The sequence below is a fragment of the Mesocricetus auratus genome, unplaced genomic scaffold, assembly GCF_017639785.1.
Source record: "Mesocricetus auratus isolate SY011 unplaced genomic scaffold, BCM_Maur_2.0 Super-Scaffold_15014, whole genome shotgun sequence".
Taxonomy (NCBI): Eukaryota; Metazoa; Chordata; class Mammalia; order Rodentia; family Cricetidae; genus Mesocricetus; species Mesocricetus auratus.
Window position 1 is genome coordinate 73,877,920 of NW_024429186.1, and position 14,821 is coordinate 73,892,740.

At 38.1% G+C, this 14,821-nt stretch overlaps 2 protein-coding genes across 7 annotated transcripts in view; one reads left to right on the forward strand and one right to left on the reverse strand.

The window, feature by feature from the left end:
- Positions 1–14,821, reverse strand: part of Immp2l (inner mitochondrial membrane peptidase subunit 2) — an 871,559-nt gene that overhangs the window by 448,294 nt on the left and 408,444 nt on the right. The window lies entirely within an intron of this gene.
- Positions 1–14,821, forward strand: part of Lrrn3 (leucine rich repeat neuronal 3) — a 32,402-nt gene that overhangs the window by 13,048 nt on the left and 4,533 nt on the right. Inside the window, exons 2-3 of one of the 4 annotated variants that reach the window (XM_013117867.3) lie at positions 4,020–4,112; positions 14,207–14,362. The exons of 1 other annotated variant lie outside the window; for it this stretch is intronic. The gene's annotated coding sequence lies outside the window, so the exon portion shown is untranslated. Of the gene's footprint in view, positions 1–4,019; positions 4,113–5,854; positions 6,334–14,206; positions 14,363–14,821 lie in introns of those variants that run through there. 2 more of the 4 variants (XM_040743201.1, XM_013117866.3) reach the window with 2 other exon arrangements.

Below are 14,821 nucleotides of genomic sequence, written 5' to 3' on the forward strand. Positions count from 1 at the left end.
AGAATGAAATATTAATACATGACAGCACATTGAAAGTAGATGAGAATGAAGCATCACAAATGTACATAAATTGGCCAAACAAGGCTACATATGTTACCAGCTTCCATGAGAACAAAATTCATTGACTGACAATTTGCATCAAGTTTGCTTGCTTATTCTGCAAATCACAAAAATGGGTTGCTGTGGCAACTGCCACATGCTGTTTAGCTTGCTGTTGGGAACTGTCTCTTGGAGCACCTTTTAAGAAACAAGTACAGCTTTCCCTTTACTGTTCCTCCCACCCTAGGGAGACAAAACTCCTGGTAGGAGACCTATTTTTTTCACAGTGTTAAGAATGGGCCTGATTTTCATCCTTGCCATTTATATTATCTGTGACACATATTTTTGGAAAGGGGGAAAGGAAAAGAAGTCTATGAAAATACTACTTGCCTGTGTGTCTAGAGCATGGTAGAGATACTGCCTATAGCATTCCCACTTTTACCAACAGTAACACATGTATTGAATCCCTGTACAACATTCCCAACAAGAGTCTATGGCCCAATTCTTAACTTACCAGCAAAGGCATGTTTATTTTCCTAGGTCAGAACAGACACCTTTACCATTCTGGGAAACATCCTTAATCTCATTTCCACAAGCATGCTACACAGGACCTTAGGACATGTCACACCAGTGTTAGCACCCACCGAAGCAAGCAGCTTACTATCTTTCTGCTTAGTACAATAGAATACTCATTCCTGACCCACTTCTTATACAGAGCACCCCCCCACACACACACACAAACTAGGAGGCAAGGTATCTAAAATCAATTCACACATCATTGCTAGTTTTGCTGCTTATTTTTGTTTGTTTTATTTTTATATCTTCCCTTCCCTCTGTATGTCTGATACAAAATCTTGTTATAATGCCCCAGGAAGATCCTCTTGACTTGACCTCCAAATGCTAGGACTGCAGGCGTCCAACAACATGTGACCTCATTCTTCCAACTCTGTGTCAAGCATGACAACTTTTTTGACCTCTTCAGATGCTGGTCTGACAAGCACACCACAGCTTCACGGGAGTTTGTAGGTGACTCCCTCATGTGGCCTGTAGATATCATATTTGCAGTTACAGAAGCAACAGGGCAAAGATTAGGAAAACACATCTGCTAGAAGAGACTAGAGCTTTCTAAATAACACTATAATAACAGGAAGTAAGATGGTGTGAAAAAATAATTCTCATGCTGGGTGCCGTGGTAAAGGGCCCTTACAGACCTGCAGACACAGATACCTGGATTGTGTGGCGACTGTTGTGGGCTAGGGCATCATACTAGACAAAAGAAATGGACTCAACAGATAAACAGATTTTGCCCACTTTTCCTTGGGCAACAATAAAGAACAATCAATTTAAAAATAATTGGAGAAATTTGTGTTTTGCTCAGACGAGTAAAGGAAAACACTCATTCAACAGTACCACACAGAATCATTTGCTTAATAGCATATCTGATATGTTATGCATTTATTCAGTTTACTTCCTTCTATATTAAAATGCAAAAACAATTACTCAGGATGTAAATCCTAGAAAACAATCCAAGTTTCTATTAGATCAGAGGAGAGACAGCTAAGCTGCAATGTGATTTGCAGATGCTCATGAATAGACAATACTTGGAATCTCTCTAGGATGTGAAAAGAAGGGAAACACGAATTCCTTTCCTTTCTCATCCTCACCCTTTTCTACCTTTCTTAATAAGCCAGAGGGCATTTATATTTGAAGTATAAGAATTCAAATTATGCAACTGTGAAACGTTTTAGTGCGATACATCAGGCCTGTAACAGGTACAAACTATTTTTCAACACTTCCTCGTAGACAATTTACTTTCAACTGACCATTCAGAGGAATACTAGCCATTCAACATTTTCACTACTCTATCTCTTAAAAAGAGCCTGGGTAACTGTTTAATATATGTATATAAATTTAGACTAAAGCCATTTCCCTTCATTAAAACACAAAATAAGCATATTTGAGAAAAGGCAACCACACATGATGCCATGAATAAAAGAACCTGTATGTGGATAACAAGCATTTTACATTTTATCATCCGATTGGAACTTTTAAAATCCACATGCTTTAATTGGGGCACTGCTACAGCAATAATCTCAAATATGAGACTCAATAAATGTGTTTTCATGCTTTGATTAAATGTCAAGGCCACAGATTTGTTATTTCAGATCTGGTGAGCAATAATTTCATTGGATAATGATGAACTCTGAAAGATTTATCTGAAACACTCAGCTGCCCATTACAAAGCTCTGATTCATTACAATAATTTCAACTCTGCTGATAGTATTACAGCATTCAGCATTCAAACCTTACACTTTGAAGCACTCATTTCACTGAAATTTAACACCAACACTCGCCCAGTGGTACTCGCAGGAGATAGCACTTGAATTTGCATGGAATTTTTCCTCCCCAGAGTGTATACATGCATTTTATTACCAGGGTGTTTTTCTGCTCTGATGTTCACTGTCTTAAGTGTCACTTTCTGGCAATTATTCTCTACTAAGCCTCGCTTCACTAAAGATGCAACTTCACAGGTTGTCAGTGCAACGATTATTTTCCATTTGATCACTATCAGTTGGAACAAGCAAGGTTTGGCCTCCAGCCACAACAAGCCAGCCTTCTATAGTGCCTTCCTCATCACTTATACGCCATTATCTCTAGATTTGTTATTACTTTTTGTTGTTGCTACAACACTTTCCATTATTCTTTTAAAATCTTTTAGCACTCCCAGACATTAAAAGCATATTACGACCCAATTTACATGGCTCTCTGTGTTGTAGAAAGGCAAAAAATTGTGAAGCGTATGTCTTATGTCTCTATCACTACGCTATTACCATACATATAGCTTATAAAAATCAACGGAAAACCACACCCTCATTTAAAAAGATATATAAATAAATATCATTTCCTTTGGTTTCCACACAGCATATTTACCAGCGATCTTACACAAGACAGATAGGACTGGAGGTTTTTCAAGATTGTTTTTCAACAGTTTGAATTTAATTATATATCATTGCATGATAGTATTTTCATGTGGGCTTTGTTCTAGTTTTGTAGTGTCCTGAAATAAAAAACATGCATACTGATGTCTCATTTGCTAAGTTTGTATCCTCATTCAGCAACCCACTCATCCACACTGTTTGAGTGAGATCATCAAGGTACAATGACTGCCTTCTACAGCAGTTTTTTTTTTAAAAGGGCATCATTGTAATTTATAATTTAAAAAATGGTATCCATTCCTTCATTCATCTATTCATTTACTCATTTACCAGATATTTATTGAATCACAATGCCTGTCAGTATTTTAGTTAAGCATTAGACACACGGAACAAAGGCCAGGAAGTTGGTAAAGGCAATTATTGCCAGCCGGGCGGTGGTGGCACACGCCTTTAATCCCAGCACTCGGGAGGCAGAGGCAGGCGGATCTCTGTGAGTTCGAGGCCAGGCTGGACCGACAGCCTCCAAAGCAATACAGAGAAACCCTGTCTCATAAAACCAAAAAAAAAAAAAAAAAAAAGGCAATTATTGCCAAGACTGATGCCCTGAGTTCAATCCCTGAGACCTACATAATAGAAAAGGAGAACTAATTCCCAGAGGTTTTCCTCTCAATTCTACAAGTATGCCATGACATGCGCACATGCGCACAGACACACAGACACACACACACACACACACAGTAAATAAATACATGAATATTTAAGAATATTTATAAAATGAAATGAAGAAAATCTAGGAAACTACTGCAGAGGTAATATTCAAGCACGAACAACGGGAAGAAAGCAAGAAAACAAAAGCAAGCACACTGTTTCTGAGACTCCTGACTTCTATGGAAACAATAGCAACGGCCATAAATGGAGATCTCAATGAGGGAATCTATAAATATTACCGACCAGAAGAATTAAAGCCAAAATTTTACAAATGGCATTTATCATCACTTAATGTGTTCACTGCTAGGTGACAAACAATTAACTTTTCTTTCCCAGGTCTAAAAAGGAGCAATGTCTAAAGTCATTGTGTGAAGAAGAAAAGCATGGTTCACACTCATGAACTGACAAAGACCCTGGGATAGCACGAAGGTATTTCAGTGAATAGACTCCTTACTCACTAGGTTGGTCAGCTGAGGACCTTTGTGGGGCTAACACAGCTTTATGGAACATGAGCTAAGCTGAAGACGGCTGATAATGGAGACAGGATCTGGAATAAGGCTAAGCTGGCATTATTAAGTAGTAGTCCCGTCTACTTGGACCAACTCATTAAATATTTCTAAACCTCACTCTGTCACTGAGAAAGGGGCATAACTCTACCTGGTGTCGAGATTATGGCACACGCAAACCAAGCCATGGATGGAAGCTGAACTAGTGTAAAGTAGCTCATTATTATAGTCTGACCATTGCTGTCATTTTTGTTGTTCCTTGTTGTTAATGGAAATGATAAGGGCCTTTAAAAGAATCTTTAGGACCAGTGCTACAGTGAAAACTAGAAGGATGAGTAAATTATCAAAATACTGCCTGTCCATGGAAACTGGAATTAATCTACATTGCAGAAAAGGGCACAGCCTTTATAACCTATACTTCACATAACTGAGAGAAATCACAAAGTTTAGGACAACTGGAATTTTCATCTTCATATACGCATTATTCTGACTTTATAAGATGTGGCAGTTTTGACCAAAACAATACTATTCCCTCCAAGAAAATCCAAACATCAGAAATGATGAAAAAGTATTTTCTTAATTTTTGTATTTATTTTTGTTTGGTGCAGAAAGGAATGTCTAGTCGTAAACATGCAACAGACATGAATACTGTGTCCATACCTTGCTCAAAAGATTCTTGTTGAAACCAAAAATCTGTAATTCAGGAAGCGTTTCTCAAGCCTTCAGTTGCATTTTTGTTATTCTATTTTAAATCCTTCTTGTAGTCCCTGAACAAAAATACAGCCAAGCTGCTTAAAGCAAATTGTCAAGAATATAATGGGAAAAGCATGGAGCATGAGGGAACTCTGGCAAATTTTTGAAATTAAAATACAAACTGTTCCATGCTCGTTATACAGAATACAGAACACAGACCACATCTGTGTGGCCTGCTCCATTTAGGTGAGAAACAGAAAGGCACCGTCCACCAGGGATCTCACATCAGCCAGGCTGACCCCAATCAACTGAAATGTGACCCTGCAGGGTTCTCACTGCAGTGGAGGAACAGATCGGAGAACAAGGTCTGATTATTATTTAACTTCCTCTCAAAACATATTTTATCGCCTCAAGTTTCAGCAATAACACCGATAGTCTATGTTTTTGTTTGTTTGTTTGTTTGTTTGCTTTTTAAGCAAGGAATATTGGTTTCAGGACCATTAGAGGGCTCATCCCTAGAGAAGATATTTGTCCTGGCTCAGCATTCCTTAGTTGCCGTAATTCTTTGTCCCATGGATGTGGCTCCCATGAACCTCCCCCCTTTCATGTCACCATGTCCACAAGCAACACTAAATGACCTAAGTAGGCTCTGTGTGTGTTTGTGTGTGTGTGTGTGTGTGTGACAAAATCTGAAATACTTGGGGCCATTAAACTCTGAGACACTGTTAAAGTTCCTTTAAAAACTGATCTTACAGCCTCTGTGATAGCATCAGATCTAAACCATTCTGCCACCTCTGACCACAGTATGTGACCAGAGGCTTCCTCCTCATTTTCACAGGCTAGTGACTTCCTATTTTATTCAACTGAATTTTTCAAAGATAAAACAATCTGAAGACATCTTTTGGCTGTCAACTACTCTGCCACAACTGATAAAACAGAAGCCTTTCACAATGAAAATCAAGATAGACTAAAACTTGAGGGGGTGTGCCCATGCCTATCACACCCATCCTTGTATAAAATGAAGCTGGAATTTCTCTATATTATTATTATTGTTGACAAATGCAATTCAAAGGCTAGCAACTACAAAGACAGAACATTCTGATTGTCTTCCAATGAAGAAAAAAAGGTTTTAAAATTGCTTGAATTATTGAGATAATTACCCCCAAGGCTTTCACCATAAATGACAGGTAATTGAAAGCAGATTTACATCAGGCACATATCTCCAATCATGAGGCTGCAAAGTAAGATGTAAGCCTTTTTTCCTGTTAATCAATCAAGAGAGTGTCATCCAATCCTCGATGGAACCTCCTCTGAAACAGGAAAGGTGTGTGGCATCCTTCATGGATTAACCTATGGTGCTCATTTCTCAAATAAACTGGGAGAGAAGGAAAGAGGAGGCCTAAAAGTTAAATGTCAAAGAAGCATATGAGGAGACCTTTTCTGTGAATCGTGTGAGTATTAAAATGATGAATTGGTACTTATCTAACTAATCTAAGAATAAAAACTGAAGAAAGTTAGAAACTAGTGCATGACTTTAATAAACAACTTCCATGACTCTCTGAGCAGAGAGAATCCCAGTCCATGAGCACATGCACACATTTTCAAAAGAAAACATTAGTCGTGTGTGTGTGTGTGTGTGCCTGTGTGTGAGAGTGAGTGTGTGTCTGTGTGTGAGAGTGAGTGTCTGTGTGTGAGAGTGAGTGTGTGTCTGTGTGTGAGAGTGAGTGTGTGTCTGTGTGTGTGCCTGTGTGTGAGAGTGAGTGTGTGCCTATGTGTGAGAGTGAGTGTGTGTGTGCCTATGTGTGAGAGTGAGTGTGTGTCTGTGTGTGAGAGTGAGTGTGTGTCTGTGTGTGAGAGTGAGTGTGTGTCTGTGTGTGAGAGTGAGTGTGTGTGTGTGCCTATGTGTGAGAGTGAGTGTGTGCCTATGTGTGAGAGTGAGTGTGTGTGTGCCTATGTGTGAGAGTGAGTGAGTGTGTGCCTATGTGTGAGAGTGAGTGGGTGTCTGTGTGTGAGAGTGAGTGTGTGTCTGTGTGTGAGAGTGAGTGTGTGTGTGTGCCTATGTGTGAGAGTGAGTGTGTGCCTATGTGTGAGAGTGAGTGTGTGTGTGCCTATGTGTGAGAGTGAGTGTGTGTGTGCCTATGTGTGAGAGTGAGTGTGTGCCTATGTGTGAGAGTGAGTGTGTGTGTGCCTATGTGTGAGAGTGAGTGTGTGTGTGTCTGTGTGTGAGAGTGAGTGTGTGTCTGTGTGTGAGAGTGAGGGTGTGTGCCTATGTGTGAGAGTGAGTGTGTGTGTCTGTGTGTGAGAGTGAGGGTGTGTGTGCCTATGTGTGAGAGTGTGTGTGTGCCTGTGTGTGAGAGTGAGTGTGTGTGTGCCTATGTGTGAGAGTGAGTGTGTATGTGTCTGTGTGTGAGAGTGAGTGTGTGTCTGTGTGTGAGAGTGAGGGTGTGTGCCTATGTGTGAGAGTGTGTGTGTGCCTATGTGTGAGAGTGAGTGTGTGTCTGTGTGTGAGAGTGAGTGTGTGTCTGTGTGTGAGAGTGAGTGTGTGTGTGCCTATGTGTGAGAGTGAGTGTGTGTGCCTATGTGTGAGAGTGAGGGTGTGTGTGTGAGAGTGAGGGTGTGTGCCTATGTGTGAGAGTGAGTGTGTGTCTGTGTGTGAGAGTGAGTGTGTGTGTGCCTATGTGTGAGAGTGAGTGTGTGTCTGTGTGTGAGAGTGAGTGTGTGTGCCTATGTGTGAGAGTGAGTGTGTGTCTGTGTGTGAGAGTGAGTGTGTCTGTGTGTGAGAGTGAGTGAGTGTGTCTGTGTGTGAGAGTGAGTGTGTGTCTGTGTGTGAGAGTGAGTGTGTGTCTGTGTGTGAGAGTGAGTGTGTGTGCCTATGTGTGAGAGTGAGTGTGTGTCTGTGTGTGAGAGTGAGTGTGTGTCTGTGTGTGAGAGTGAGTGTGTGTGCCTATGTGTGAGAGTGAGTGTGTGTGCCTATGTGTGAGAGTGAGGGTGTATGTGTGAGAGTGAGTGTGTGTGCCTATGTGTGAGAGTGAGTGTGTGTCTGTGTGTGAGAGTGAGTGTGTGTCTGTGTGTGAGAGTGAGTGTGTGTGCCTATGTGTGAGAGTGAGTGTGTGTGCCTATGTGTGAGAGTGAGGGTGTATGTGTGAGAGTGAGTGTGTGTGCCTATGTGTGAGAGTGAGTGTGTGTCTGTGTGTGAGAGTGAGTGTGTGTGTGCCTATGTGTGACAGTGAGTGTGTGTCTGTGTGTGAGAGTGAGTGTGTGTGCCTATGTGTGAGAGTGAGTGTGTGTCTGTGTGTGAGAGTGAGTGTGTGTGTCTGTGTGTGAGAGTGAGTGTGTGTGTCTGTGTGTGAGAGTGAGTGTGTGTCTGTGTGTGAGAGTGAGTGTGTGTCTGTGTGTGAGAGTGAGTGTGTGTGCCTATGTGTGAGAGTGAGTGTGTCTGTGTGTGAGAGTGAGTGTGTGTCTGTGTGTGAGAGTGAGTGTGTGTCTGTGTGTGAGAGTGAGTGTGTGTCTGTGTGTGAGAGTGAGTGTGTGTGTGCCTATGTGTGAGAGTGAGTGTGTGCCTATGTGTGAGAGTGAGTGTGTGTCTGTGTGTGAGAGTGAGTGTGTGTGCCTATGTGTGAGAGTGAGTGTGTGTCTGTATGTGAGAGTGAGTGTGTGTATGTGATTTATTCTTATCATAGTTAGAAAGAATCTCCAGGGTTGAGCATAATTGCGTGTGCACTTGCCTATTGTATACAGAGGTTCAGCATACACATATTCATACACACATATACACACAAAAATCTCAAAACTTGCACAATATGTATTTGTTCAGGGCTTAAGTCATTTTAAAGATTACTTGTGATTCTAGTGAAACTATTTCTATGATATATTAAACATGTAAGTAAATGTGATGAGAACCTAAAAGTGTCATGAAATTTCAGCATACACCCACTCAGAATCTTTTCAAACACCTTATATTATGCCTTCACAATGATTTTCAATGGTTTTGAATGGATTTCAGGTTATTAGAAAAATCATATATGTAATTATAGAGCCTTAAGGTAATTCATTATCTAAATGAAATCATCAAAGGTCACAAGGTCTCCTCCTTCGTTAATTTGTACATTTTCATAGTAATCTGTGACTAGTGTGTTGTAATACAGACGTCTTCCACACAGATATCTATAGTGCAATTAAAACCTCCAGAAAGATTTCATCTCTGCCTCCCAGTTTAAAAAGTAGGATCACAGCACTTCAGTATACTATCAGTCATTGTTAAGGAGAACCCATAAGTGCACATTTTCTTCTAAAGGGGAATATACTTGGGACTACTTAAATGCTAAACAAGGGGAGGATAAAGGAGAAGTTAAAGGCGATGTGAAGGAACCAATATTCACAGATTCTCAAATAACATCTAACAAAGTACAGTTCTGACTCAATGCATGAGGAGATGCCCATAGAATAAAGCCACGCATAAAAAGAAAGTTTGTGGCTTAGAATGTCATGTGTTCTAAATTATGTTCAAAAAACATTTTCACATATTGTACACATTAAGTGCTTGGTTGAGCAAAAACTATAATTAAAATACACATAAGAGTTCTTTTCATAATGTAATACTTGATAATTTGTGAGCAGTAAAAATACTCCTGGGGTTCATACTGCATCCCTCACACTTTACAGCTAGCTCTAGCAAGCAGACTTCTTCATAATTGCAAGCAGGCTTCTTCATAATGGCAACTCTCCCCTCCACAAAGGCTCTGGAGCCCATACAACATTAGCAAACCATGCAGAAGGATGAAAATTTAGACTGAAATACCCTTTTCATATATAGCTAAAGCTCAGAGAGCAATCTGATTTGTCAGAAATGCATGACAAAATTAGCCCTAGGGACCAGCTATATTTTTTATTGTGTCCTTCTTCCATGATACCTACCTGCATTCATTAGCATAAAGGGTTATGGGCAGAGAAAAAACAATCAGACATAGCAACAACCACCCAAGCAATGAGCCTGTTGACTTGGACCAGACAGCCTTCTGAGAAAACAGGCAGGTGTTATTTCAGTAACAATTTGCAATGAAGTGGATCTCAGTAGTTGAGAAACATTTGGAAGCAAAATAAAGAGACTTGAATCCATGGCTGTGTTTAGATCAAGGCACCTAAACTCTGGCTGTTTGTCCCCTCTGAAGCTAGTCATCCTTCATTTGATGGCTTAAATGATGCTGGATTTCATTTACTCTTGTATAGATAAAAGCATTATATGAAATACTAACAACAGTAAACAATTAATTTGGAATAATGACAGACAGCTAATTTGATAGCCTTTAATGCCCATTATGAGTAAAATTCACTGATCCTAATTTGTTAGTGTTGCACGATAAGAGCACAGAATACAACATGATCAAATAAGGAATTCAAAGGTTAAACTCAGATAAAGAAGTTAGCTCCTAGACAATTATGAAACACCGTAAAACATTTTAATTCACAGACGAGTGCCATGTATCAAATACTTAGAATGTGAAGAGAGAGCAAATATCATGAAGCTCAAATTCTATAGAAGGGTGTTCTGTCTATAGTTACAAAAGTATTTTGTAAATCAGTGCCATGGTTCTTTATGCACAACAGGAGTTATTTACCTGATTCAATGACTAGGTCAATATTTTAAATATGCATATTTGAAATATCTACTTCTTGAAAAGGTGCCAAGTTTAGAGAACTGGGTTTGAGCGACTAGAAAAACCAGTATTTCCGAGTAAAAGAGAACAGTTGTTTTTGTAGGGGTGTGTTTAGTAAAACCCTTTGGGTTAGGAAACAAGAGACTCTAATGTCAGTTAAGAGGAGGATAGGTGTAAGGAACTTTATAAAATTAACTTAGCTAGCATTTTGTTATAGAAGAAATAGGGAAGCTGCATGTTAAGGTCTCCATGGCACCTTTAATTCTCGTAGATTCTGATCTAAACTACACTAAAAAGAAATCTCAGCTAAAAAGAAATCTCAGCTATGATGAGTGTCCACCGGAATTTAAAAAAATACAATAATTCTTAAAATAGTTTTCTTTTAGTGAATTAAATCGGGAGGCTTCATGCTGCCAGTGTTTCATATATAATATTTTAAGCTTGTTGATCTTCTGCAGGCAAAATCTGCATGGGGAGGCAAACAAGGAAGGAGAAACTAACCAAGCTGTGAGAAAAAGTTCAGAAAGTACAAAGGGACACATACACTAAGGGGGAAAAAAAACTCATTTTCAAGTGCTTCTTAAATTAAACAAAAAAGGGGGAGGACTTGAATCGCCACAGAAGAGGCTTACTGTTGCTGGAAAACTACAATAAACATCTTTTTTAATTTTCAGTTTTAAAAATAAAGTGATTTATACAGTGAAATGAAAACACACTAACTGGTACAGTATGCATCCAAAAATGTTTACTGACTGGACAAATGAACGCTTACTGGTGGATAAATAAATGAAAGAGAGAATAGATGATAAGCTCCACTAAATGCTGACTTTGAACTTGCAGGGGTCATTCTAATATAAAAGCATCTTGTAATGACAATGTGCTAAGATTAAATTTTCCACTTTTTTTTTTTTTAACGAGACAGGGTTTCTCTGTATTGTTTTGGAGGCTGTCAGTCAAGCCTGGCCTGGAACTCACAGAGATCTGCCTGTCTCTGCCTCCAGAGTGCTGGGATTAAAGGCATGTGCCACCACCCCCCGGCTAAAATTTTCCACTTCTAATGACATTTCAGTGCCATTTACAATTTAAAATATTCAATGTTAATTTGTGCTATGATTATACTGTCCTTAGGACTAAAAGAATTTAAAAAGTGATGCGTTAAAACAGTTCTCTGTAAAAACAACTAAACAAAAGAGGCTGAGAAGAACAAAAGTGAACACCTTTGCATTCCTAATGCCTGATCCTTCTAAAAACTTCAATCCCTTTGAAAAATGGACTCTGCTCTTAGTAACATGCATTTGCACAGTGCTTGATTACTGCATTTTAGGGAAAAGAACAAGAAATTTTGTCTGCATGTTAGGTACTTTTTATGCATTAATCAGTCAATTCATTTTACCCTAAAGTATGAAATCCTTGATAAATCATGGCATACAGGAATTATTTAACTATACTAGTTGTGATCTAGTTCACATTTTCCTAAATTTGAAATGCTTTTCAAAAGTATTTCATTTTGTTTGCCTATGTGAAACCCAATAAATGGCAGCTAGGAAGCTGAGGCCTGGAAGAGAAGGATGAGAATTCTGAGAAATTTACTTCAAGTGCATTTAAGCTGTACAACTTAGTTTTAGCTGCACACTTCTTGTTTTTAAACTTTTATGGCAATGCAGAGGAAAGGAAGAAAAAAATTTTAAATCATCTATATACCTGAAATTCTCAAATGGCCAATAGTGGAAAACATTTTCTCAGTGCTGAAACTGAAGCATAAGTTGAAAAGGTAGCTATATTTTAAAATGACTGTAACATCCATCATTTTCTCACCCTCTAATAGTCTCTTTATAAAGAAAGGTGAAATTTCTATCTTTTAAAATATCAATACAAGAGAAGAAAATTGTGGTAAGAGCCTGATGGCACATCTTTTCTCTATTCTTTTCTGATTGCTGTTTATTGTTGGATACTTGAATCATTTTTAAATTATGATAATTATTGTTTGATTTGCTACCATTCAATACAAACAGTGGAAAGACACTCTTGCAAGTTAATAATCAGTAAAGTATTAACTAAGTTCTGATAAACCAATTAAATGGATTAATATAATCAAATAAATTGAGTTGAACAATAACCCTAATCATAATAATCTTATGCTCTGGGAAGAAAATAATCAAATAATTCAATGTCTAGCAAAGGAATAATCAGTCAGTACACAGCTATTCATAGTCTAATAACTTAACATATATACCTTCCACTACTAATAATCTCATTTTAAATAGTTTCTTAAGGAATGTGGACAGCAATTAAGGCAACAGATTACAGGTAACAAAGAAAATGCTTCTAGCCAAAGGGCTTGGGTTCAGGATCAACTGAGGACCAGGTTACTCAGGTCCTGTCTCTACATGAGTATTGTTTACTGTGGTAGAAAAGGAAATTGTCCTTCTCATGACTGTGATAATCAAGAGCTTCAGTCCAACTTTGCTGTCTCTGAGCCTGTATTCATAAGTAAGCTGCACATGTATGACTCATCATTTCATAAGATGTATAACTTAGGTATAACTCCAATCTTACATAAAATATAGGAAATACACAGTTTTGTCAGCAGTAAAATACAAATAAGAGCAGTTAAATTTACTGAAGTTTTAAAAAATGAACAAATTAGATTGTTTACATTGTATGTAAAATGATGGACATGTACAAATGTACATTTACTCAACAGAATTCATTCACTGGAGCACTGAAAACTTCCAAGTCTATTTTGCTAATGGAGCATTAGTGCTATCCAGTAGACTGAGGAATTATCATCTTTCAGTCACATTTCTTGTAATTAATGACATTTCTGTTTTGTATATTAGTTCCTTATGAGTGTAATAATGTGTGAGAAACACAAACATTACTAGTTTTGGCAAAATGAATTTTCTAAACTTGGAAATCTGAAGATGAGGTTTTTAAAATTTCTAAGAACAAACACCCCATTGTAGCACATGTTTTTTAAAATTTCCTCCTCATTTCTACTCATGTGAGCAGTATGACATTATAGAAAGAGGTGGGCACATAAAGGGAGAAAAAAATGTGTCCTAATCACACCTCAATGTTTATTATCCAAGTGGTCTTAGGCATGCAGTCCTCAAGCAAGAGAGATGATAATATCTTGTGTGGTTTCAGTGTTCATCAAAAGCACCTGGTTTTACAAGCATCTTACTAACCTATCATAGTTAACATAAACAGTAGCTAATAAAGAAAGGTGAAAGCTATGAAGCACTAAGAAATGAAATAATATTGCTTCTGCCTTAGGACTCTACCAGTAACCCATGCTAAAAGCTGTTAGTATAAGCTTCACAGTAATTGCCGGAGACATAATAAAAGTTGACATTCTAATAGATATTAAGTATCTATAGTCTATTGATCTTTCCACCTGACAGATTCTTCCCTAGACGAACTCAAACAAACTTTGGGATGATACACCACTGTAGGAGCTCTTATATTTTAAAGTATTCTGGATAAACCTAGTTCAAATTATGCTGTCTCCAGGTTACATAATTTGATAGAATGGAATCAGAAAAAAATACTAATTATTCATGAATAGAAAATTTCAAATATACCCATTAAAATAATTTCTAAACAAAAAGTTAAATTCTTATGTTAATCATAGCATTTAATGATTCACCTTCCGCTTAACTTGCAGGATACAGGCTCCCTGTCACAAAGCTGGAGAAATCCAAAGCAACCAATTAACTGGCAGAAATCATGGTTCCTTCATTCTCAGCTGAGTGATTTATGAAAGCATACAGAAATACGTTTTGTATTTTCACCTAGGTTTTTCCTTCATCTTGGACATGAGGTAATGAGTTTCTCTACCAGTTTTATTCAGTTGCCATTCCTGTAGACTCCCATATGCCTGACCTCATTTTTGCATGTATTCTATAGTTTACTACTGCTTTGTCCTCCTGACTGAAAGTTCCCTATAGGAAGTTATAATATTCAAGTGATGTTTTCTCTACTGGTTATTAACCAAATGAATGAAAAAATGAGTTTCTCAATAAATGCCACTAAATTATAAATGAATAAACCACAGATACAGTATATCAGTGGTTCTCAACCTGTGGGTCATGACACCTTGGGGTCACATATCCGATATTACATTATGATTCGCAACAGTGGGAAAATTATAGTTATGTAGTAGAAATGAAATAATTTTATGGTTGGGATCAGCATAACATGAGGAACTGTATTAAAGGGTCACAACCTTAGGAAGGTTGAGAACCACTGCAACAGACTGACTTTTAAAGTCTAACACTCC